We start from the raw sequence: 26,718 nt of genomic DNA on the forward strand, positions 1-26,718 counted from the left end.
AGAGCAGCGCAAGGCTGCTCGGGATAAGGCTTTACAGCTTGAGGAAAAAGAGGCTCAGGAGAAGAAAGAAAGGGAGGAACGGGAACGTAAATTGCAGACGACTGGTCAATTTCCTATCCGCCGACCACTTTATCCTGTCCTTAATAATGAAATTGATGATTTTTCTTTGTTAGATCGATCACCGCCTCCGTATGTTTCGCCGACGGCTCCAGTTGCGGATTCAGAGGACGAAGGGCAGGATAAGTCGGATCAGAAGGGTGTATCCGCTCTCAGGTTTACTGCGGCGAGGTCCGCTCATTTACGTAGTTGGGCTCGTAAAGTGAATAAGAATTGTGTTACTCAGGATCAATTGATTACGGAAAAGAGGGCGTGGTCGGATCTTGAATTAATGTATTTTCTGTCTAGTTTGGCGGATGAAGTTGTTGCCGCATATCGGGAACTTTCAGACACGTTAGAACCTAAATCGTTGTCAGTGTATCGTGAGAATTTGGTTAAAGGTGTATTTGATCTTGCAGATGTTGACGACTTATTCAAGCAACTGATCCAGCTGCGAGACGAGACAACCGGATTGCGGGAGGAGCGGAAAAGGAGGCAAAAGGAGTCCGAATCGGAAAATAATGGGCAGATTAAGGAGTGTTCTCTCCGTGGTTCAGATAAGAGTTCTGCATTGCATGTTATGCCTATGCGTGAAGCCGCGCCTTTGTATGTGCCACCTAAAGGGGAAGGTACAGATGATGATAAATCATCAAAGGATGCGAAAGGGTATTTTGTGTATAACTGGGTATATACGCCTTGGAATAGAGCAGATGTTATGGCATTGAAAAATTCTTTACCTGATCTTCGGAAAAACCCAGCGGCATTTTATGAAGGGGTGGAAGGGGTGGAAGGGGCTATTTCGTCTTGTGTGATGACTCTTGTGGATATAGATATGTTCTTTGGGCTAATTCTGCCACCTGATATGTTGCACTCCACACCACTTGGAGTCAAGCTAGCCAGGCTGATGAGAGGTGTTACCTCGAAACCGGTCCGGTCCTCGGATGCTTGATTCCGTTCTGGGAAGGACATGGCTTTTGTAGTTCGGACTGGACTGTTCCCATGGGGCAACAGGGTCAGAGCTGATTTGCATATCGCCATTGTCTAACCCAGGGTGGTGTGGAGTGCAAAAAAACGATGGATTTGGGCCCAGATCTTTTGACTGGGGGAGTGTGTGACATTGATCCACATTCAGTCCATCACTTGTTGTTTTTGCAATTGCCGCCCTAAGTGCGCTGGGGATGCCCAGACGTGGGTCCCAGGCACTCCACACCACTTGGAGTCAAGCTAGCCGGGCTGATGAGAGGTGTTACCTTGAAACCGGTCCGGTCCTCGGATGCTTGATTCCGTTCTGGGAAGGACATGGCTTTTGTAGTTCGGACTGGACTGTTCCCATGGGGCAACAGGGTCAGAGCTGATTTGCATATCGCCATTGTCTAACCCAGGGTTGTGTGGAGTGCAAAAAAACGATGGATTTGGGCCCAGATCTTTTGACTGGGGGAGTGTGTGACATTGATCCACATTCAGTCCATCACTTGTTGTTTTTGCAATTGCCGCCCTAAGTGCGCTGGGGATGCCCAGACGTGGGTCCCAGGCACTCCACACCACTTGGAGTCAAGCTAGCCGGGCTGATGAGAGGTGTTACCTCGAAACCGGTCCGGTCCTCGGATGCTTGATTCCGTTCTGGGAAGGACATGGCTTTTGTAGTTCGGACTGGACTGTTCCCATGGGGCAACAGGGTCAGAGCTGATTTGCATATCGCCATTGTCTAACCCAGGGTGGTGTGGAGTGCAAAAAAACGATGGATTTGGGCCCAGATCTTTTGACTGGGGGAGTGTGTGACATTGATCCACATTCAGTCCATCACTTGTTGTTTTTGCAATTGCCGCCCTAAGTGCGCTGGGGATGCCCAGACGTGGGTCCCAGGCACTCCACACCACTTGGAGTCAAGCTAGCCGGGCTGATGAGAGGTGTTACCTCGAAACCGGTCCGGTCCTCGGATGCTTGATTCCGTTCTGGGAAGGACATGGCTTTTGTAGTTCGGACTGGACTGTTCCCATGGGGCAACAGGGTCAGAGCTGATTTGCATATCGCCATTGTCTAATCCAGGGTGGTGTGGAGTGCAAAAAAACGATGGATTTGGGCCCAGATCTTTTGACTGGGGGAGTGTGTGACATTGATCCACATTCAGTCCATCACTTGTTGTTTTTGCAATTGCCGCCCTAAGTGCGCTGGGGATGCCCAGACGTGGGTCCCAGGCACTCCACACCACTTGGAGTCAAGCTAGCCGGGCTGATGAGAGGTGTTACCTCGAAACCGGTCCGGTCCTCGGATGCTTGATTCCGTTCTGGGAAGGACATGGCTTTTGTAGTTCGGACTGGACTGTTCCCATGGGGCAACAGGGTCAGAGCTGATTTGCATATCGCCATTGTCTAACCCAGGGTGGTGTGGAGTGCAAAAAAACGATGGATTTGGGCCCAGATCTTTTGACTGGGGGAGTGTGTGACATTGATCCACATTCAGTCCATCACTTGTTGTTTTTGCAATTGCCGCCCTAAGTGCGCTGGGGATGCCCAGACGTGGGTCCCAGGCACTCCACACCACTTGGAGTCAAGCTAGCCGGGCTGATGAGAGGTGTTACCTCGAAACCGGTCCGGTCCTCGGATGCTTGATTCCGTTCTGGGAAGGACATGGCTTTTGTAGTTCGGACTGGACTGTTCCCATGGGGCAACAGGGTCAGAGCTGATTTGCATATCGCCATTGTCTAACCCAGGGTGGTGTGGAGTGCAAAAAAACGATGGATTTGGGCCCAGATCTTTTGACTGGGGGAGTGTGTGACATTGATCCACATTCAGTCCATCACTTGTTGTTTTTGCAATTGCCGCCCTAAGTGCGCTGGGGATGCCCAGACGTGGGTCCCAGGCACTCCACACCACTTGGAGTCAAGCTAGCCGGGCTGATGAGAGGTGTTACCTCGAAACCGGTCCGGTCCTCGGATGCTTGATTCCGTTCTGGGAAGGACATGGCTTTTGTAGTTCGGACTGGACTGTTCCCATGGGGCAACAGGGTCAGAGCTGATTTGCATATCGCCATTGTCTAACCCAGGGTGGTGTGGAGTGCAAAAAAACGATGGATTTGGGCCCAGATCTTTTGACTGGGGGAGTGTGTGACATTGATCCACATTCAGTCCATCACTTGTTGTTTTTGCAATTGCCGCCCTAAGTGCGCTGGGGATGCCCAGACGTGGGTCCCAGGCACTCCACACCACTTGGAGTCAAGCTAGCCGGGCTGATGAGAGGTGTTACCTCGAAACCGGTCCGGTCCTCGGATGCTTGATTCCGTTCTGGGAAGGACATGGCTTTTGTAGTTCGGACTGGACTGTTCCCATGGGGCAACAGGGTCAGAGCTGATTTGCATATCGCCATTGTCTAACCCAGGGTGTTGTGGAGTGCAAAAAAACGATGGATTTGGGCCCAGATCTTTTGACTGGGGGAGTGTGTGACATTGATCCACATTCAGTCCATCACTTGTTGTTTTTGCAATTGCCACCCTAAGTGCGCTGGGGATGCCCAGACGTGGGTCCCAGGCACTCCACACCACTTGGAGTCAAGCGAGCCGGGCTGATGAGAGGTGTTACCTCGAAACCGGTCCGGTCCTCGGATGCTTGATTCCGTTCTGGGAAGGACATGGCTTTTGTAGTTCGGACTGGACTGTTCCCATGGGGCAACAGGGTCAGAGCTGATTTGCATATCGCCATTGTCTAACCCAGGGTGGTGTGGAGTGCAAAAAAACGATGGATTTGGGCCCAGATCTTTTGACTGGGGGAGTGTGTGACATTGATCCACATTCAGTCCATCACTTGTTGTTTTTGCAATTGCCGCCCTAAGTGCGCTGGGGATGCCCAGACGTGGGTCCCAGGCACTCCACACCACTTGGAGTCAAGCTAGCCGGGCTGATGAGAGGTGTTACCTCGAAACCGGTCCGGTCCTCGGATGCTTGATTCCGTTCTGGGAAGGACATGGCTTTTGTAGTTCGGACTGGACTGTTCCCATGGGGCAACAGGGTCAGAGCTGATTTGCATATCGCCATTGTCTAACCCAGGGTGGTGTGGAGTGCAAAAAAACGATGGATTTGGGCCCAGATCTTTTGACTGGGGGAGTGTGTGACATTGATCCACATTCAGTCCATCACTTGTTGTTTTTGCACCTGATATGTTGCGGCAAATTCGTAAAAATAATGATGAAACGATATTGGGGGGCACATGGAAAGAAATTAATGCTGCAGATTTAGACAGGGAACCAGCATGTAAGCCTTGTCAGTTAATTCTAGATCTCCAGGCAGCTATTCTGACTAAATTAAAGACGCTTGTTCCCTCTAAAAAGATTGATTGGACTATGTTGACGTCGTGCAAACAGAAACCCGATGAAACGGTCTCAGACTTCTTTACACGCTTTGAGGAGGCATTTCATGATTACAGTGGTCAATCTTTGACAGACGATACGGGTCGGCATTTGTTTGTAGATAAGTATGTGGCTAATCTCCTACCGGAGATTGCGAAACGATTGAAGTCGAGTGAAAGTTCCTGGGCCACGGCGACCCCTGCGTCCTTGTTAACTATGGCTCAGTATTATGAGCGTCAGGAATTGGAGGCTAAAGAAAGTGTAGAGAAAAAGGTGAAGGAATTGAAAACGAAGGTGATGTTGGTGCAGGTTCGGGGAACACAGGGTAGAGGGAATGATAGAGGTAGACGGGGTGGAGGAAATACGTCGTATGGTCGTACGGACATAGCGGAGGATCAGTGTGCTTATTGTAAGGAGTTTGGGCATTGGGCCGAAGATTGTCCGGTACTCCGTGAGCAGCGTAGTCAGCGTAGTCGAGGAGGCGGAAGGTCAAGAGGAGGTTATACGGGAGCGAGAGGTGGCGGAAGTGATCGTGGAAAGGTTGAGGAGAGGGGCCGTGGCCAGGATGAACGAAATATGTTTGATAGGCGGAATCAATATCAGATTTTGGAGGGAGAGAATGTGGAACACCAGGATTATGTGCATGCATAGGACTGCGTAGGATGGGGTAAGGAATCAGTTGAAGTGCCGGTAGATCAGCAGGGTCCATATGTAACAGCGGGTATTCTGGGTTCTACTGATCAATTTCTAGTCGATACAGGAGCTACACGTAGCGCTTTGTCGAAAAACTTGGTTCCGAGGGCTCCCCTGTCTGGCGAAATGATTACATGTGTAGGGTTTGATGGCACACCCTCCCCCAGCCCATTGTCCAAGCCCCTCGCACTATGTCTTGACAAATATTTTAGTTTTGGTCAATTCTTGTTATCACCCCATACTCCAGACAATATCCTGGGTATTGACTTGCTTAAATATTTTCGAGCAACAATTCGTTGCGCTCCTGAGGGAGTGCGGGTTATCCTGAATGACAATTATCCTGACCCCGACAGGTTTTACGCCATCTCCGATATTTCAGCTTTGGCCTCTCTACCGCATACGTTATGGGCGACCTGAGATACGGATGTGGGAGAGATGCGTATTCCACCGATACATATTACTGTTAAGGAGGGGGCCCCTCTACCACGAGTGCCACAATATAAGATTTCGAGAGAAGGTGAAATTGCATTGACACATATTGTTCAGGATCTGATTTCTGCAGGGGTTGTGGAGGAGGTCCCTTATAATGTTTGCAACAGCCCTATTCTTCCGATCCTTAAGAGAGATACTGACGGCAAAGTCTATCGCTTTATTATTGATTTGCGAGAGATCAATAAAATTGTCATTCCCCAATACCCGGTGGTGTCCGATATTACGACCTTGCTTACTCTGGTTCCACCAACGGCCACCACGTTTAGTGTAATTGATTTAAAGAATGCGTTCTTTTCCATCCCTGTTCATCTTGATAGCAGATACCTGTTTGGCTTTACGCTAAATAATAAATCGTATAGATTTTGTCGTGTTCCCCAAGGATATACTGAAAGCCCTAGCATCTATAGCCAGGCTTTGAAAAGGCAGTTGGATTCTTTTAAATTGCAGTCTGGCGTTGCTCTCATCCAGTACGTGGATGACCTTCTGCTGGCTGCTGACTCTTATGCACAATGTGAACAGAGTACACTTGCGTTGCTTTCCTTTTTGGCACAGAACAATCATAAGGTTTCGAAGAAGAAGCTTCAATACTGTAGACCTCAGGTGACCTACCTCGGTCATCTGTTGTCTAAGGAGGGGCGTGCATTAACATCTGATCGAATTCAAGCAATTTTAGACACACCAGTCCCCCGCACGCAGAGAGAAGTGCGTGCCTTCATAGGGTTGACGTCTTTCTGCAGACAATGGATTATGGGGTTTTCACATATCATAAAACCGCTGCTGGCGTTATTGTGCAAAGCCACACCAATGCCCCTTGAGTGGACAGATGAATGTCAGAAGGCTTTTGAACAGTTGAGGCAGGCCCTTTGTTCCGCACCCGTGTTAGGCACACCAGACTACACGAAACTTTTCACATTGTACGTGCATGAGAATGATGGGTGCGCATTGTCAGTATTAGTGCAATTACACGGGGATAAGCAGAGACCATGTGCATACTTCTCTGCCATTCTGGATCCTGTAGCACGAGGGTTGCCGGGGTGTTTTCGGGCGGTAGCAGCAACAGCAGTGGCCATACGACAGAGTGAGGGAATAGTGTTATCACACAAACTGTTGGTATTAGTTCCTCACGCAGTAGATGCCCTGCTAAACCAAACAAAGACCCAATACCTCACGAGTGCACGGCTAACAGGATATGAGCTGACACTTTTGGCGCCACATATTACACTGAAAAGATGTGCTACTTTGAACCCTGCCACTTTATTGCCCTATCCGGCCGAGGAGGGTCAGGAAGAAAAACATCATGATTGTGTTTTCCTGACCGAGGAACAGACAAAGGGTCGTGTCGACTTACAGGATGTCCCACTTCCAGATGTGGATGGGGAACTGTGGGTTGATGGATCGTGTTTAAGGCTGCCAGATGGTACGACTTCCGCAGCCTATGCGATCACGACACTTAAGACAGTGGTAGAGACAGCTAGGATACCACAAAAGTCGGCTCAGGCAGCAGAGCTGATAGCCTTAACAAGAGCCTGTGAACTGAGTGCTGGTTTATGTGTGAACATATACACGGACAGCCGGTACGCCTTCGGAGTGGCACATGACTTTGGGCTACTCTGGAGAGAACGTGGGTTTTTGACATCTCACGGAGAGCACATTATGCACGGAGAACTAGTGCGTGATCTCCTAAATGCGCTGCTAGGCCCAAAGAAAGTAGCGATAGTAAAATGCAGTGCCCACAAAAAGATTACGGATAAAGTGGGTCAAGGAAATGCCTTTGCAGACAGCATAGCGAGACAAACGGCTATGTCCCGAACCAGCTCCCCCATGTACGTGATACAATCACAGGCTGAGCGATGGAGTGATGCTAGAGCAGAAATATTGGATATTCAAAAATCAGCTACTGAATCTGAACTTGCGGCATGGGCAGCAGATGGGGTACTAGATGACGAGGGTTGCTGGAGAAGCAAAGACATGGAGAAGTGGAAATTGCCTGCAGCTTACTTGCAGGCGATGGTCCAGATGACACATGGACTGGCGCATGTCGGAGCTCTTGCAATCACTCAGCTTTTAGCATGAGTTTGGGAACATCCCGAGATTGCTAATACTGCGAAGAGAGTAGTGCAGACTTGCCTGGTTTGTTTACAACATAATCCTGGAAAGGGGACCCATACTCCGAAAGGAGGGTTCGTTCCACCTTCTGCGCCATTCGAGGTACTCCAAATGGATTACATCCAACTCGAGCGCTGCAACAACATGAAGTACGTCCTAGTGGTGGTATGTGCCTTTAGCAAATGGGTTGAGGCCTTCCCCACGAAAGACAATACGGCTTTAACAACAGCTAAGGTGTTGCTTAAGGAATTCTTTCCTCGCTTTGGAGTTTGTAAATTTCTGTGGAGCGATAATGGGCCTCATTTTGTTGGGAAGATTGTGGAATATGTACTGAAGGGGTTAGGGATTCAGCAGAAGTTCCACGCTGTATTCCACCCTCAGTCAGCAGGTCTGGTTGAGCGGTACAATGCTACGTTGAAACTCAAACTGGCCAAAATTGTGGCGTCTACATCGTTGAAGTGGCCAGATGCTTTGCCGCTAGCGCTACTCTCTCTTAGATCAGTACCCCATTCACGAACTGGCCTTACGCCTTATGAGGTGGTGTTTGGGCGCCCCATGAACATTTGGGGGGTGCCTAAGCCGCGACTAATACATGATGTGCCTTGTGTTATGATGAATGATTATTTGGCACGATTAACAAATGATTTACTCTCTATTCATCAACAGGTTCGAGAAGCGCTCCCTGACAACTCTACTGGAGAGGGCCATGATCTTCGTCCTGGGGACCACGTCATGATTCGGTCGTTTGAGAGAGCAAGCAGTTTGGAGCCCAGGTGGAAGGGCCCCGAACAGGTCCTCCTTGCAACCCGAACCGCTGTACGAGTGACCAACAGGAAGCGGTGGGTGCATTCGACACACTACCGCCGTGTCTCTTCGGACCTGGTGACTCCTGCTGTGCTGACCGACTACAAAGAGATCTTGGAGAAAGAAAAGAGCCCAGCTGTGACGTCGGTCGAAGTTGAGGGAGCCTTCCCGGACCACACTGTTGCCGGACGAGAACGCTATAACTTGCGTCCTCGATAAGAAGATTTTTGTATTTTTAATGACTGGTTGGTTACCGCTCCAGGTTTGTGAAACGGAAACCGGGAATTCCAAGGGGGGGGATCAGTTCTGCCAGTGTAGCGACACCCGTCTTGGCCCGGAGAAGAAAACAACGGCTACCTCGGAGTTCAGCACCACATTTTTCTTTTTTAGGTATACACGCATGTGTATGTGAACCTTTGTGATTAAAGTCGAACTATTGAGACTCAGCAAAGGTTTTCAGAACTATGGCATTATCAGCAGCACGAGATAAGAGACTCTTGGGTGCCATTCTCTTTGTCCTGACTATTGTAGTGATTGCGGTAATAGCCTGGGTAGTCGAACTTGTGGTACCTGCACGTGAACATTTGCTGCCGACTACCCCGGCTCCATCTGAACATTTCCATTTCACCCTGCCTTATCATGAAGAACGGCACCGACAGACTTATCTGAACAATAGTTTTATTCAGATCCTACACCATACACACAATATGACAAATACTTCAAATTGCTGGGTGTGTGGGATGTTGCCTGGGCATCAGAAGAAAGGGGGTACTCCACTCATCCCTCTCCCGTTTTCACATAATGGGTCCTGTAATGCATTTTATACTCTCCTCTTTACTTTGAGATGGCCCACAAAAGGGGGAGTGCTTTTCCGTTTAAATAAACTGTGTCATCATGATCGGGATGGGTATCCTCAAGCGGAGAGTACTCGATTTGAATATGAGGAGTACCGCCCTGACAATGTGTCTGCTTCACGAATATATAGCAACCAGCGAAATGTCAATGTATCGAATGCGCATGTTATCAATGTTATTGCTACCAAAGCAGACCTATGTATACGTAATAAAGGTGTAATTTCTGTTGGGAGAAGTGAATGTAACACCACACTCACGTTTGATAGTCCTACTGGTATATCGTTTGTCACCTCTTGAAATACTTACTTCATCTGTGGAACGAAGGGTTATCATCAGCTTCCTTTGGGATGGTCAGGCACGTGCTATGTGTCTTTTGTATTGCCGCCTGTATTCATTGCCCCACCAATGTATCACAACAACAACATCCTCTATCACGACTTTGTTTTAAACCGCGATAAACGCTCCCTTGTCTTGGATGATGTTGATCAAACAGACACTACCTTGCAACAATATGTGGACTTCAATTTGGGTTTGTTCTCTTTCGTTGGGGCAGCTTTGAACAGTCGAAAGATCCGACGACTAACTCGTGTTGTTGAGGCTGTGGCTAATGATACCGCAATTGCACTTGGAAATATCACTGAAGAAGTACAGATTTCTAGAATTGTTGCGCTTCAGAATCGGATGGTTCTGGATGTAGTGTTAGCTGACCGTGGGGGGGCATGTAGAATCATAGGAAGTAGCTGTTGCGTTTACATACCTGATAATTCACCATCTGTATATGAAGCTATCACTAAACTACATAAGATAGCGGCTGAAATACATCCAGATAATGGTACTTGGACTCTGTCAGGATGGTTCTGGTCAACACTCACTACCTGGGGATGGAAACTGTTAACGATTCTGTGTGTTATTGTGGGAATTCTGTTTTCCATTTGCTTATGTATCCAGTGTGGCCCAGTTTTTTGTTCTATGTGCTTGTCAGTTTGTGTACCATTGAGACGAGCTCTTGCCCATGACAAAATGATGCTTCATAAAGAAGTAACACAAATAATGCTAATTGACATAGAAGATGAACACCCTGACTATGTCCACTATGAGGTAGCTTCAGCTAAACGCTAAAAGGGTCGTCTGTCGTATTTTGACGATGGCTGGGTTAGCGCTTAGCTTTTGCTACACGATTCCCGCTTAAATTAGCTATACGTAGAAACGCCATTTTGTATGTGCTAGCGGCCATCTTAGATCATGAGCGGCCTCGTGGCCGGTGTGTCCCTTAGTCCTTTGTCCGTTCCATTGACCACTCGAGTCTGCCCAGCAACAGGCTATTTTTAGTATTGGTCAAGCTCACACATGCGCAGTTCACACTGACCAGTCACTCCTCAGGAATGTGCCGCAAACTGACCAGTGGGTTTGAAACCCTCCAATGAGCTGGCAGTATTCCAAAATATGCCCTTATATGTACATAATGTTCTGTAACTTTGTGCCGCGTGTACGTTTTATTACCTGTAGAATCATATAAAAGAAAGGGTCACACCGATGTTCGGTGTGATACCTCTTGCATTACCGAAGGGTGCTGTATGAGTGTACCACCACCCCATGGGGTCTTAATAAACTTGTTCTTTGACTTTTACAGTTTCCGTGCCAACAGTTCTTGAATGTAAGTGGGTTATCTTCGGAACATGTAGGCCTTGGGAACCCTGATTACTTCAGAAGCAGTAAAGGAAAAACGGAGAGCAGAAAAACAAGCAGAAGATGGCAATACTGAGGGCAGAAAAACAAGCAGAAAATGCTAAACAGAGGGAAGAAAAAATTTGTAGAAAAGGCAAAACAGAGTAGAAGAGGACAAAACCGAGGGCAGAAAAACACGCCGAAAAGGCAAACCAGAGGGCAGAAAACCATGGAGAAAAAGGCAAAACAGAGGGCAGAATAATAAGCAGGAAAAGCAAAACAGAGGGCAGAATATCGAGCAGTAAAGGCAAAACAGAGGTAAAAAAAAATCAGAGAAAGGCAAAACAGAGGGTTGAAAAATGAGCAAAAAAGGCAAAACTGAGGGCAGAAAAACAAGCAGGAAAGAATAAACATAGGGCTGAAGAACAAGCAGAAAAAGGAAAAACAGAGCAGAAGAGGCCAAAACAGGGGTCAGAAAAGCAAGCAGAAAAGGCTAAACACAGGGCAGAAAATTTTAAAGAAAAAACAGAGAGCAGAAAAACAAGCAGGAAAGGCAAAACAGAGGGTAAAAAACTGATGAGAAAAAAGGCAAAACAGAGGGCAGAATATTGAGCAGGAAATGCAAAACAGAGCAGAAAAAGGGCAAAACAGAGGGCTGAAAAACGAGCAGAAAAGACAACATGGAGAGCAGAAAGTTAGCAGAAAAGGCAAAGAGAGAGCAGAAAATGAGAAGAAGGCAAACAGAGGCCAAAAAACAAGTAGAAAAAGGCTTAACAAAGGGCAGAAAAATTAGCACAAAAGGTAAAATAGAGGGCAGACAAACAGCAGAAAAGGCAAAACAGAGCAGGAGAGGGCAAAACAGCCTAGAAAAATGAGCAGAAAGGCATAAAAGGAGGGCAGAAAAACAAGCAGAAAAGCCAAATCAGAGATCAGGAAATGAGAAGAAAAAGGTCAACCAGAGGGCAGAAAAACAAGTAGTAAGACAAAACAAGCAGAATAGGGCAAGACGCAGGGCAGAAAAATTAGCAGACAAGGCAAAACAGAGGGCAGAAAAGGCAAAACAGAGCAGAAGGGAGCAAAACAGAGGGCAGAAAAACAAGCAGAAAAGGCAAAACGTAGGCAGAAAAATGTGTAAAATGGGACAGAAAATTAAAAGGCAAAAAAGAGGGCCAAAAAAGTAGTATGCAATGGTCTTCCCACCTTTTGCCAGGATGATGGGCAGCATACCAAACACTCCCAGCTCTTTTCTCGCTGAATTTGGCGATGTGTTCTTGATGCAGAGAAATATGAGGACATCTCCATTAAACAAAGAAGCACTTACTTCATATAGTTAAGAGGCATATAGTTAAAAGGAAGGACCCCTGTTGGGTGAAAATTAAACTCTTTGTACACTTGTTGTCTTCATCATAGGAGTATTCATGTTATCACAAATGTCTGGATATAAAGGCATGAGGAACAATCACATTGCCAAAATGCACACAAGGTCACTGTGACCTTTCCTTGTGCTCCATCACGCAGCTATAGTGTAGAATACATACTGGACATTTACCCATGAGGTAGTAATTTGGATAAAGGGACAGGTGCAGTTCTGTTGTGTCCCAGTCACTGACACAGCTACTGACACACCCACATAGACACTTAGATACCCAGATACCCAATCACACACTCAGGTACTCACACCCCCACAGAAAGACCCACCCAGACACTGATACACCCACTCACAGACCCACTCATACACCCACTCACAGACCCACTCACAGACCTACTCAGACACTCTCAATGTACTCATAGAACCACTCAGGCACTCATGCATCCACTCACAGATGGACTCAGATACTCTCACAGTCACTCACAAACCTACTCAGGCACCCACTCACAGCCACACACAGACCCCATCAGACACCCATGCACCTACTCACAGACCCACTCAGACACTCGTGAACCCACTTGCAGAACCACAGATTCACTCTCACACGCACTCAAAGACCTACTCAGAGACTCACTCACAGACCTACTCAAAGACTGACACACCGAGTTACAGACCCACTCAGACACTCATGTATCCACTCACAGACATGCTCAGACACACACACCAAGTAAGACACTTATGCAGCCACTCACAGACCCACTCAAACACTCACACACCCATCAAGATACTCATTTACTCAAACACCCACTGAGACACTCCTGCACTCACTCTCAAAGGTTATAGGTTACACAAAGGAAATAAAATTAAAAACACCTTAGAAATTTACTTAAAAAAGCCAAAGATTACAGGGATGTTATAGTTAGGAAATTGCATTAACAAAGTACAAATACCCAAGAAAAATAAAGGCTACAGGAACGTTATGGTTAACAAATAACATTAAAAAGTCTTAGAAATTCAGTGGAAAAACAAAGGTTACAGAGGCGTTATAGTGAGGAAATAGAATTTAAAAAGCTCTAGAAAATAACTAAAAAAACAGATACAGGGATGTTATAGTTAGGTTCAGATTTTGCTGTTAGAAAACTAGTGACATTCAGCAGTTATACTTACCTAAGTGAACAATAACGTATGCCCATCAATGCATTGCTTGTGGGCTCACATACTACATCACTCATGACATATATATATATGTATGTATTTAACATATATGCACATACAGATAAATATGCATGTGTATACTAATATGTATATGCATATATGTGTATTTAAATTACCTACTGTCGGTCACCAGTAGGTAGTTACAGTTAGGATCAAAGTTTCCTTGGGAAAAGCATTTTTTGTTTTGCTAATAACTTTGGCACCGCTTGAAGAATCTTCACAAAATTTTCAAAAAACGTCTCCTTTTTGGTTATGTTGCTGTTTTGAAAGTTTTGAGGTGATCCGCCAAGTGGGTGCAGAAACAAAAGGGGATCCTAAAACACATTTTCCCCATGTTATGTCTATGGCAAATTTTTTATTTTATGAGCACGACTACAGCACGAACCGCTGAATAGAATTACACCAAATTTGGTAGAAAGCTAGATGTTGATCAAGAAAACGTGCTTTTTTGTGATTTGGTGTAAATCCAGTAGTTTCAGAGGTATTAAAGTTAAAAAAATATATAGATAACTGGGACCACAAGTCCTACTAAAATTTTATTAGCTGCCATCACTTCAACCAGGAAGTGTTGGCAGCCATCTTGGGACTCGGCTTAAAGTAAACTAAATAGTGTTAGTGCAAGAACGCGCCCTTGCCTCACCCCTCTATTCACTGCAATGCGATCAGTAAGTTCTCCTGTGCTACCACATCTCACTTGTGCCTAGTTATCAATATGTAGCCCCTCTATGATATTTAGCGGGTGACCAGGGATCCTGATCTCAGCAAGGGCCCTCCACATTGTTTTTCTAGGGATGAGGTCAAAGGCTGCCATACAAGAAACCCTTGCCCAGGGTAATAGTTTTCCAATGCGGCAGTTACAATCTAGACTTTTTTGCGCTATCTATGAGGCTTATTGTTCGACGACTGAGCGAGGAGTCACATGAGCCTTTTTTTAACTATGGGGATGATTTTGGCCACCCCCGCGTGGGAGGAATTGGGCCACTTTTCATGATGGGAGTAAATACTATTGAAAAGTGGAAACTCCAAACACCAGGTTCATTCAAAAATAGATCGCCAGGGGTTTTATCAATGCCAGGGGCTTTCCCAAGAACAATCCCTTCTATGGCTTTTAGCAGTTCCTGAGCTGTGACCTCATATGGATGCATGTCTAATGGTTGTCTCATGGTCTGGAAAAGACCAACGCAAAGCTTCATTTTCACTCACACAAGCACTGCATGGTTTGCTTGGGGCCTCGAGTAGGCCCTTCTCAGATGGAGTGGACATCCTATCCCTGCAGGGTTTCCGACCCTTGTCCTTTTCTGGTCACAACACATTTTTTACTTGTCCATGTTTTCATTTGTCCTTTGCTTTAGAAATCTACATAAGGATATCAGGGGTAGAATCCTCATTGGAAAGCAATCAGTTTGAAGAAGAGACTGACTAGTGCTCTCGGGTTGGGCAGTCAGGTCACAGGATTGCTTGACGAATGATAAAAAAAGCAAACTATGTGGGTTGATCCAGCTAGTTTATTCAATTTTGGGTTGGTCGTAAACTACAATCAATGTGTCTTTTGAGATGAAAGATGAAAGACATCAGATTTTAATATGTTAGCGGTAATGACTGAAAAAGCTGTCCACCTGTATGTATTGCGTATGACTATTATCAATAGTAGTTTGCATACTATCAAGTCCTAGTAAAGCTTATGTTTTGCATATTCACTACTTTCTGTGCATCACTAATGATGTCTATAAGTGTGTAATTGCCTCTGTAAGGGATGCACCGAGCTGTCAGTACGTGTATTTCTATTTCTTTTTTGACATCTTGGAATGGATGGCCTGAGAATGCATAGCAGAATCTCTGTGCAGGATTTAGTACAGTAGTGGGAATTTGTGTGAATAGAGTTCGTGCTGTAGGTCCTTTGTTGGTGTGTAAATTCATTATAAGTTTATCTGTTTATGTGTGGATCATTGAATGTGGTCAAAGTGGCTGCATGTGGAGGATGTGTTTGTGTAAGGGAGGGGCAAATTAGTGCATCTTTGTGGTTGACATGTGTACATCTCCCACACTCTAATGTACATATACACACGTACATCAGTCTATGTTGTTGTACATGGGTCATTATACATTTTTTTGTGCTTGAAAAGCTTTATTAGCATTTTTGTTAATACATCAAGACATCAGCAGTATATAACGAGAATATAAATTGAACAGAATAACAAAGAAATTGGCTGATGTCTAGAAGAAAAGAATAAAAGCAATTTGTGGGGTTTATGTAAGATAAAAATAAGGGGAAAGGGGGAAGGGAGGGAAGAAGAGGGGAAGAAAAAGGGGAGAAGGGGATGCTAATACTATGTTATAAGAAATAAAACAGAGAGAAACATATTAGATTAAATACTGTAAATTAATAAATATAAATTGTCTAGTGAGTAAATATATATCTTAGCTAAACAGGGTAGATAATGAAGAACAGAGATAAAACCGTTCAAGGTGGTTTAAAGTTTTCCTAAGTTATATGTGAAGGATTTTGTAAAACAATTTGATCTAGATATGAGGTGAGAGGCAACCAGAAGAGATTCCTATTCATGGTTGGTTTGCAAGAGGAGGCAAAGGCAACATTGAGTCTATGAAAATGACAGAGGGTATTCCACCAATGTTGTATGGAGAGTTTTGTGAGATTTTTCCAGTTAAAGGATATATTTTGAAAAGCCAAAGCAAGCAATAAATCAAAAAGACCATGGCCATGTGGAGAAAGATCTAAAGAATTAGAAAGGCTTCCAGCAAGGAGGAGAGGTATAGAAAATGGAATGGTAATAGTAAACAACCAAGAGATATAATACCAATCCTACTCCCAGAATTCGGAGAAAGAAGGACAGAGAAAGAAAAGATGAAGGAGGTCAGCATTAGAGGAGCCACAAGTCCAGCAGTTAGAGTCAGCAGAGGAAGAAATGCGTGCTAGGGAAGCATGGGTGAGATAAAGTCTGTGGTAACAGAAAAACATAGATTGGGTAAGAGAAGCGGAGCGAGAGATTTTTAGAGATCTAAACCAAAGTTTATCCCAAAAGGTGATCGACCGTTCACATCCAAGATCCAATTCCCACGAAAGTTCCAATTTAGATTTAGCGCAATCTGGATTAGGAGCTGAAAAGAATTTGTATATAAGAGAACCCTTGGGGAGAGTAAGGAGTATTTTAAGAAGAGGATGTTGGATATCAGATGAAGATGAAAGGGGAAGGGAATAGTATATATCAAGAATGATCGTCATAAGAGTGGTAAACTTCTGTAAAAAAGAGCAAGGACAATTAAACAAGGATTGGACACGAGGAAAGGAGCAAGGTGAAACTCCGTCAAAAAGCTGATTAACCCATAAAATACCCCTTAATCTCCACGCCTTCCAGAAGATGGGTCTATTGTTGAGGAGGATAAGTGAGTTATGCCAAATGGGAGAGTTCAGAAAGGATACACAGGAAATGGTAGTGGGGTGGACCACATGTTTCAAGAGGGAACAAGTATGTCTAAATAAGGGGAGGGATGTACGAGAGGTTTTAGCAGAAAAATGGATAACTTCCTTGAAGGGAAAGGGTAATAATAAGATTTGTTCAATGTCAAGCCAAAGAGGAGTAAAGGGGATGCTTCAGATATAAGCCATCTTGAGGCATGACGCAAAGAGAAGGATTTATGATAAAGGTGAAAATCCGGGAAGTTTAAACCACCATTAGATTTTGGCTTCCGAAGAGAAGATAAGGCAAGTCTAAATTTTATATTCTTCCAAAGAAATCTAGAAAGACACAAGTCTATGTTTAAAGTAGATAGAGGGGATGTGAACGGGGAGCATGGAGAGGATATAAATTAAAATTGGGACAATCATCATCTTAATCGAGTCCAACCGACCCCACCAGGAAAGAAAAAGAGGGTTCCTTTTTCTTTTTTTAAAATTATTTTTATTCAACTTGAAAACTCGGCAAAATAGCAATTAACAATTATATTTTCATGGATGTTGTTATGAGAAGACAAAAACAAATAGAAGAAACTTTGAAAAATCATGTATAGCTTAATGCATCACAGAGGAAACTGAGGAAAAAGAATACAATAAACCTTTATTCCAAACAGTTCTGCATTCTCAATTATTCATCCATTGCGTGAATGAAGCCCATATCTGTAACCCCCGCTCCCGCCTCCTCCTACATCCCCTCAGAAACACAGCTGATTCTAAATTGTGAAGAGCGAAAATCCTTGCACTCCAATTCACAAAAGTGGGGGCAACAGGATTAATCCATTCGGATGTAATACATGTACGTACTAATGACATTGCAATATATATTAGAGCCGAGATATAACTTGTACTAGCCAGCAGAGCATCGATCTCACAGCCCAAAATAACTAATTCAGGAGTTAAAACAACCGGAATATTAAGACTTAAATTAATAAATACTTGAATATCTTGAAGGAATACATCAAGTTTGGGGCAGGTAAAAAACATATGGACATCATTCGCTGCTACTAACCCACAGCCCGGGCAGACGTGCCCGCCCCTGCCACCCAATTTAGCAATTTTAGCAGGAGTATAATAAAGATCATATACAGCCATATAGCTTTGGGAACGTAAACTCCCTGAGATTAGCACCAAATTTGATAGCTCTAATGCATGGGAAATGTCTATGCCTGCCTTGCCTAGCTTACTCATCCATTTAGCATTGTGGAGGGATAAATCATCAGGGAAGCCTGAGACTAAGTGCTGATACAGTGGTCCGATACGAGCCCGCTTCCAAATCAAGTCCATTAATGTATGCTTATCAAACAAAGTTGGAATTTTACGTAACAATTTATCTAAGTAGCATCGGATCTGCAAATATTTAAAAAATGCATGCGTGTCTAGGGTGAACTTCTCTTTTAAAAACAGAAAGGATGCCATATTCCCTTCTTGAGTTAAGTCCCCTGGAACAGTAATACCACAAAGTCTCCAGCGAATTGTGGTATAATCTTGAAAAATAGAGGGTGCAGTCTAGCTGCCGCGAGAGGGGTATAGAAATTAATATTGGGGATTGACCATTTCCTCCGTACCTCCCTCGACACTGAGTACATGGAGAGGATAACTTTAAATGTCGGTTTTTTATAATAGCTGGGTTCTAAGGCCGACAGCAGAGTCCCCTTAGCATCCTCTCCGAGGCCATAAATGGAGGGTCTACAGCATATTGGTATTACTGCTCTCTCACCAAAAAGTGGTACTGCAAAGTGCTGGAGCAAGGCTGTCCAGCTATAAAGCAAAAGGTTGGGGACTGACCACCCTCCCCTATCCAGAGGCAATTGCATCCATTTTGCCGCCCTCCTGGGCTGATGGTAACCCCATAAGAACCTACTGCAAGATCTTTCTGCGCGGGCAAGGCTGGATTGAGCAAACTCAAGCGGAATGGTCCTAAAAATATAAAGAAACTTTGGTAAAATTAACATCTTTAATACATTTTGCCTTCCAAACAGAGATAAATGCAAATTGTCTAATCTTTGTAAGGTAGAATCAACTGTGGCTTTAATGGGTAGGAGGTTAATATCGGGTATCTCATCTACTGCAGCTGTAATTCCAATCCCTAAATACATTGCACTTGCAAATACTGGTGCCTCTGACGGTCCCATGGCCGCAGTTTGGACCACCTGAGTCTTCTGTGCATTAAGCTTATAACCCGAACAGCGGCCATATTGTTCCGTTAGGTTTTTAGTTGTGTGAAAGGAGGCTGAGACATCACTTGTTAGTACAATAATGTTGTCGGCATATGCTAAAGCTTTAAATTCATATGTGTTAATCCTAACCGGCAATATGTGTGGAGAGCGCTCAAGTGTACTTAGAAATTGATCTATATACAGTGCAAATAGCAGGTGCGAGCAGGAACAACCCTGCCTGGTGCCCCTGCTAACTTCAAAGGGTCTTGAAACCAAGCCTGAGATGGATAAAGTTGCTTGGGGTGCAATGTACAGTGATTGCAAGGCGTGAATAAAATTGGGGGAAAACCCCTTCCAGTACAGGACTTTCCACAGAAACTCCCAGGCAACCCTGTCAAACGCCTTTTCGGCATCTAACAGGATTGCACCGAGGGGGATCCCATAGTTTTAGCCCAATCCAGAAGTGCTCTGACACGGCGGACATGATACGCCGTGTCCCTACCTGGGATAAACCCATGTTGTCAGATAGAGACTAGTGGCGATATTACTGACCCTAATCTGGTAGCCAAGATCTTTGCAAAGATCTTGCTGTCTGAATTAATCAGTGATATTGGACGAAATGAAGCAGGGTCCAGCTCAGGTTTATCCTTCTTTCTGAAGAGAATAATAGTCGTACAGCGACAAGAGTCTGGTATTGAACCACACTGTGCCTCTCTGAGGATTGTTAAAAATTCCTCCCGAATTACAGACCGGAATGTGGAATAAAACTCTAATGGAATGGAGTCCGGTCCTGAAGCCTTGCCCTTGGCCAGAGAGTTCAGTGCCAGTTCGACCTCCTCCCATTCTATTGGTGCCACGATAATTGTATTCTGAGAATCTGTAACCTTCATAGAATGAGCTCAGATACAAAGGTATCAAACTCATGGTCTAAATTGTAATCACTAGGTCCCTCGGTATAAAGAGAGCCATAAAACTCATAAAAAACATTTAGGACCCCTTCGGGAGTGTCATGAATTTGGCCCTGAGCGTCCTGTATCTTGACAATATGACTAGCCGCAGCCCGCTGCTGAAGTCGTTTGGCTAGTACCCTGCCTGCTTTTTCCCCCAGCTCAAACATCATTGAGCGGAACTGTAAATATTTGGCAGCGAGTTCCTGCCCAAAAAATTTGAGCAAGGAAGACTTAATACAGGCCACGGGTGCTTGAATTGATGCTGTATCACGTCTCTCCTTAATCGCACCCATGAGTTGGACCTCTGCGAGGCGAAGTGCGTCAATGGGTTCATTGATTTCCTCCTGAATCTTTTTTCTGGCGGGAAAATGAAAAGCACTTTGTCTCGCCACGAATCGCTGCCTTAAGTGTGTCCCAAACGGTGATACTTGAGGCTGAGCCTCTATTAATTCCGCAATCCACGGTCTCATGTGATCTAAATATGGCTTTTCCGAAAGAAGCTTTCTCTCGAAAGTCCAAAGTCTTGGAACCTTCTTTATATTATTTAATGTACAGCTTATAATCAACGGGTTATTATCGGATATAATATGAGGTGAGATTGAAATTAATGTAGTATTAGCCAATTGATCCGATACAAATACATAATCTAGGCGCACCATTTTATTGTGTGGAGCTGAAAAGTATGTACAGCCATCTAAATGCTTATGATGGTGAAACCAGAGGTCCGTCATGCAGTGTTCCTGGACTAGAGCTTGCAAAGCCCTAAATACTCTGGGTTTCCTACCCACGTAATTTTGCCCCCATATGAGATTAAAATCAGCAGAAAGATTAATATTAAAATCGCCACATAGACATATAGGCTGAGGCCATAGGGCAAATTCTACATTTAAATGATGAATAACTGTAGGGTCGTCCAAATTTGAACTATATACCGTACATATAGTCAAAGGTATACCATTAATCAGAAGTTCAGAGAAGCCCATCGACCCCCATTATCTTGAGCAGTTCTTGTGCAGGATCCCAAACCTTGCCTAGCTAATAAAGCCACCCCTCTTATCATCAATGACTGTCGGGAGCACCCTATTAGGTCGAATCCAGAGATTTTTAAATGCTCCCGGTTGTTCCATGGCACATAGGTTTCCCGTAAACACAGTACCTCTAGGTGTAAAGCCTGAATCACTCTAGTGAACAGTGCTCTCTTTTTCCCATTTTTCAGGCCACAAACATTATATGATGCTATACGGATTTTACCCAACACCATTTATTGTTTTATGCACAAAAATCTGATTGTAGCCGTAATATTCAACGCGACTCCATGAACAAAAACATTTTTCAAGCTTATTTTTTTATGCGATCCCAAACCACCCCCCACCCCCACCCCAACGCAACCCCCATCCTGCCCCCCTCCCCTGAAACCCACCCTGCTTAGACCCCCTCACACCGCCAACCCCCAGAAGGGACAATATGACCGAAGTCCAAATGATGGGGGAGCTAGCATGAGACAGAAACACCCCCACAGAGTTACTGCCAATTTACCCATACTAGAGGACTTGCCCTGGGAGATGTCAAAAACACTCTCATAGATACATCACTTATGAAATAACCTTAGCATCCCCACAATAGGGAAATGCTCCCCCAAAAAAATCTGACAGGAGAAAAAAAACACAGCTAGAGACTTAAATCCATACAAATTAGCTTGCTAGACTGGGACCAAAAAAGCCTTGGCCTGGATTTCTGATTCAAAAAATGTTGTCTTGCCTTGATAGATAATTTTGAGTTTGGAGGGAAAAAGTAAAAATACCTGCGCCCCTTTAGATTGAAAAGGGGCGATAAGCTGGCGAAGCTGCCACCTCCGCTTAACTGTAGCTGGACAAAAATCGGGTCTTACAAAAAATTGACAGCCCTTACCTACTCTTTGTCTATCAGGTCTAGCTAGGTCGTAAATTCTTTCTCTAGCAAACATTTTTTGCATGCAAATTAAAATAACGCGGGTCTATTGTCAGTTTGACCAGTTCGTTGTTTAGGTTTAAACGGGAACCGATGGGCACGTTGAATTTCTAATTGCCAGTCCCATTCCTTAACCTCTGGAAAAGCTTCGGAGAATAATTCAGCCACAAACCGTCGGGCATCCGATCCTTCGATGCCATCGGGAACCCCTAGAATTCTTAGATTGTTTCTCCGAGCCCTATTTTCAATATCCGCTAGTTTCCACTGGACATCGGCTTTGTGGGATAGGAGTAGATCTACTGTAGTTCTTTGGTTGACCATATCATCCTCCAGAGTAGAAATCCGGGTTTCAGCTTTGGCTACCCTAGTTGTGATGTCTGCGCAGGTTTTAATCACTCTGCGGAGAGAGTTTTGGACCCTACGGCATGCCCCCTGTGCCCGGGCACTTTCTTGACGGGTCTCCTCGAGGTGGGCCAATATTGTCTGGTATATGATTGTGAGTGTCATCTCCCCCTGGGGCGGACTGGAGCTAGGATCAGAGCAGTTCGTAGCCGAGGTATGGGGATGAGCTTGTGGCCCAGCCTGCACAGAGAATGAATAATCCCAATCTAGGGAGCCAGATTTGGAATCTTGGGGTGCTTTGCGAATTGTAGACAGGCCCGTCATTGGTGCGCCAGTCACCCACATCGCTATCCTCATCATCGGTCCAGTCCCTATCTAGTCCGTTATTGTCCACAGAAGAGCCTGCTTGCTCTGATGAGGACAAAAAGTTGTCTCCATCTACGATCACCCTCATTGATGATTGATGCACTTGCTGGGGTGACTTGCAGTGTCTCTATGTGGGGCTGAACAAATTGAGGGTCCGTAGAAGACACCACCGGATAGGTAATTGCTGCTGTTGTGTGTATTTTAGAGGCAGAATCCGGGGGAACTACAGCTCCCAGCAGCCCACTGGGTTGGGAGGTCACATCCAGCAAAGTGTCCGTGCAGACCGGAATTAGAGTCAATGTGGTATTACCACCAGGCGCCCCTCCTCAAACTGCTTGACTTTGCACACGGCAGCGCCCCCATCAATCTCTTTGGGTAACGCTGACGTAAGCGATAACAAAGGTGACAAGGAAATAGTGTCTGCCTTACCAATTGTCGTTATGGAGGCACTGGAATCAGCAGTGAGTGTATTTTGTATTCCAACCACAGCTGGAGTCTGCGGGCTCTGCACCGTTTTGTTTCCGCCGCCTGTCCGTGAGTGGAATATTGCTGGAATCGGCTTCTTCAAACCTTTACCAAATGCCGCCGCCGCAGCCCCAGCAGTGTCTGATTTTTGACTGCTTACGGCAGAAGGAGTAGCCAATTGTAAAGCTGAGGATTGGAATGCAGAGGAGCCGTTTTTCAATGAAGCCCAAGGTGGGTTCTTGGTCTGCCCTTTCGGAGGCATTGCGGGCTCTGCCAGACTTCACCTTCGAGGCTGCTGGGACAAGCACAAGCCGCTCCCAGGAAGACGCCGCGAAGTGAAGATAATAAATGAAAGGCAGCGTCGGTAAGTGGGAAACCAGTGGAGCATCTCCTGTAAGAATCTAACGGCGTTACTGTGTATATATTGTTTTAATTCAAACAGATCCGCGCTACAGAACAAAGAAGATCAGCAGGTCATCTGGATGGGGAGAAACGCTGAGACCAGCTCACTTGGCCTGAGGAACGGCCACCATCTTGCCTCCGAAAAAGAGGGTTCCAAGAGGAAAATGATTTCTCAATTCGAGATAGGGCAGCGGACATATTCAATTTAATGGAACAGGTTATGGAGTTACAGAACCATATGCCTAGATATTTAATTTTTGTATTATTCCAAGCAAATCCAGTGGAAGAGAAGAAGTGGGGAAGACACAATTTTGTGAGAGGGAGTATTTCAGTCTTGTCTGAATTGATCTTGTAACCAGGAACCTGTGAAAAGGAATTACATTCAAGTAGTAAAGGAGGAATAGATGTCTCAGGAGTAGAGATAAATAAAAGAATATCATCTGCACATGCAGAAAGTTTCAATTGGTGATCACCATAAGGGAAACCGGAGATAGAGCCATTCGTACGGATAGAGGTCAAAAAGGTTCATGGGCTAAAACGAAGAGAAAAGGAGATAAGGGACATCCTTGACAAACACCACGTTGGAGAGGAAAGGAAGATGAAACACGACCATTAACTAAGACCGAGGCTTTGGGGTCAGAATACAACAAGGAAATAAGTGATATGAATTTCGGACCGAAACCATACCAGTGTAACGACGAAAACAAAAAGGACCAATCTACTCTATCAAAAGCTTTCTCTGCATCAGCAGAGATGGCCGCCAGAGGAATAGAAAGAGAGGAGACTTTATTTGAACTTTGAGAAAGAGACAAGAATTATCGGAAGTGAGTTTGCCCTTAATAAAACCACATTGTTCTTTACCAATAAGATGAGACATGATAGGATCTAAACGCAAAGCAAGTAATTTAGCTAATAATTTATAGTCAACATTAACTAAAGAGATTGGACAATAATTTTTACAAAATTGAGGATCACGACCATCCTTAGGAATGAGGCAGATAGTTACCTCTTGAAAGGTGCCTTCTGCCTTACCAGTTAAGTAAAATTAATTGAAGAGCATTAAAAGTTTGGGGAGCAACAAGTCAGAGAAACGTAGGTAGAATTCAACAGAAAAACCATCTGGTCCTGGCGTTTTTTCTTTAGTGAGGGTATTTAAAGCTTTGGAAAGTTCATGAAGGAAAATATCATTTTCAAGTTCAAGAAGGTTGAGATGAGAATTAGAAGGAGTAGGGAGATTATCCAGATAAGAATGGATGAAAGAGGGAGCGGGAGCAGACTCTGGTGTGTAGAGGTTTTGATAAAAGAGATTAAATTCATCAAGAATTTCCTGTTCTTTATGAAGAAGGGAGTTATCGGAGGAGTAAATCGAATCAATAAGAGTACTTTCTTTATGTGTTTTAAGCTAATTTGCTAAAAGTTTCCCTGCTTTATTACGGCCACCATAATAACGAGCACAGCTACGAAGGAGTATTGAAGATGCATTATCAGTAGAAGTTTTGTTAAACTCAAGTTTGGCACGTATCAATTCTGGTGGAATGGAACTGTGTGAGGAGGTATAAAATTCATGTTCCAAAAGCTTAATCTGAGCTAATACAGCTTTCCGTCTCTGAAGAAAGCATTTATTTTTCTTAAAGACAAAGTCTATGATGAAAGCCTGCGCAGTTGCTTTAAAAGGATCCCAGATAATGTGGGGGGAGGTGTTAGGGTCGCAATTAAGGAGGAAGAATTCATTCTCAAAGGAACGAAACAAAGAGGAGAATAAAGGATCGGTTAGAAGGGAATTGTTGAAGCGCCAACGGCAAGATTTTTGATGAGGAGGGAGTAAATCAAGGTCTGTTACAATTGGAGCATGGTCAGAGATAACTATAGGTTCAATAGAGGAAGACAGTAAATTTTGAGACAAAGATTTCGAAAGGAAGATGTAGTCTAGACGGGAAAGGGATGCATAAGGAGGAGAGAAAAAAGAATAGTTAAGAGCATCAGGATGAGATGGTCACCAAGAGTCAATGAGATGTATTTGAGAAATGGTGTCAAGAAAGTGTTTATGAGACTTATTAGGAAGATAACGAACTGTCGATTTGCAGTCCAGAAAAGGGTCTACAATTTCGCTGCAATCACCACCCAGAATAAACAAGTCATCTCGAAATTGAATACATTTTTGCGTAATCAAAGGCCAAAAAGAACAATCAGGCTGTTTAGGACTATAAATATTAAAAACAGTTAAAGGAACAGGATTAATTAACAGTTTAGCTAATACCCATCTACCTTCCTTCTTTTTATTTCTTTTTTTATTGATAAAGGCATCGCAATATGAACCAACAAAATACATCTGAGCAAATAACCATTTGATATAATCCTTTCCAGAAAGTAAAGAACAATAGAAATATATAAATAAATAAAGAATCAATGGAGGATTTTTGCCTTTTTCTGCCTAGCGGTTTTAAACAGTATGTATTATCATTCAACAACATTTCCCCATATTGCCATACATTCGGTCATTGACCACATCCCTCTTGACCCAGCCAGTGAGAGTTCCATGTCATAGATCTGCCTCACTAAGATCCACCAATCCATCACAGTTGAAGGTTTTTGGGATGTCCACACCCTAGCTATTGTTAGTCTTGCTGCTACTAGTAAAATAGTAACCAAGCTTTTACAGTTTATATTTCTATAGCTATATTCCAACATAACTTCAGACATCTCTAAAGGTACTCCTATCCCTAATTTTTGGTGTAAAACATTCTCTACTTTCCGCCAAAATGTTGTCAATTCTGGACACAACAGAAACATGTGCTTAATATCTACCACATATAACCCACATTTCGGACATTTGTCCGCTCATTATTAGCATTGTTACGCAATGACCATTTTACAATTCTATCCAGAGTATAATATAACAAGCAGATCGTACGATGTTGCTGCAATCTCAAATTAGTTGCATGTACAGCCTTATCTATAGTATTAAGAGCCTGAGACATTGTACCTGT

The sequence above is a fragment of the Lissotriton vulgaris genome, chromosome 5 (genome assembly GCF_964263255.1).
Source record: "Lissotriton vulgaris chromosome 5, aLisVul1.2, whole genome shotgun sequence".
NCBI lineage: Eukaryota > Metazoa > Chordata > Amphibia > Caudata > Salamandridae > Lissotriton > Lissotriton vulgaris.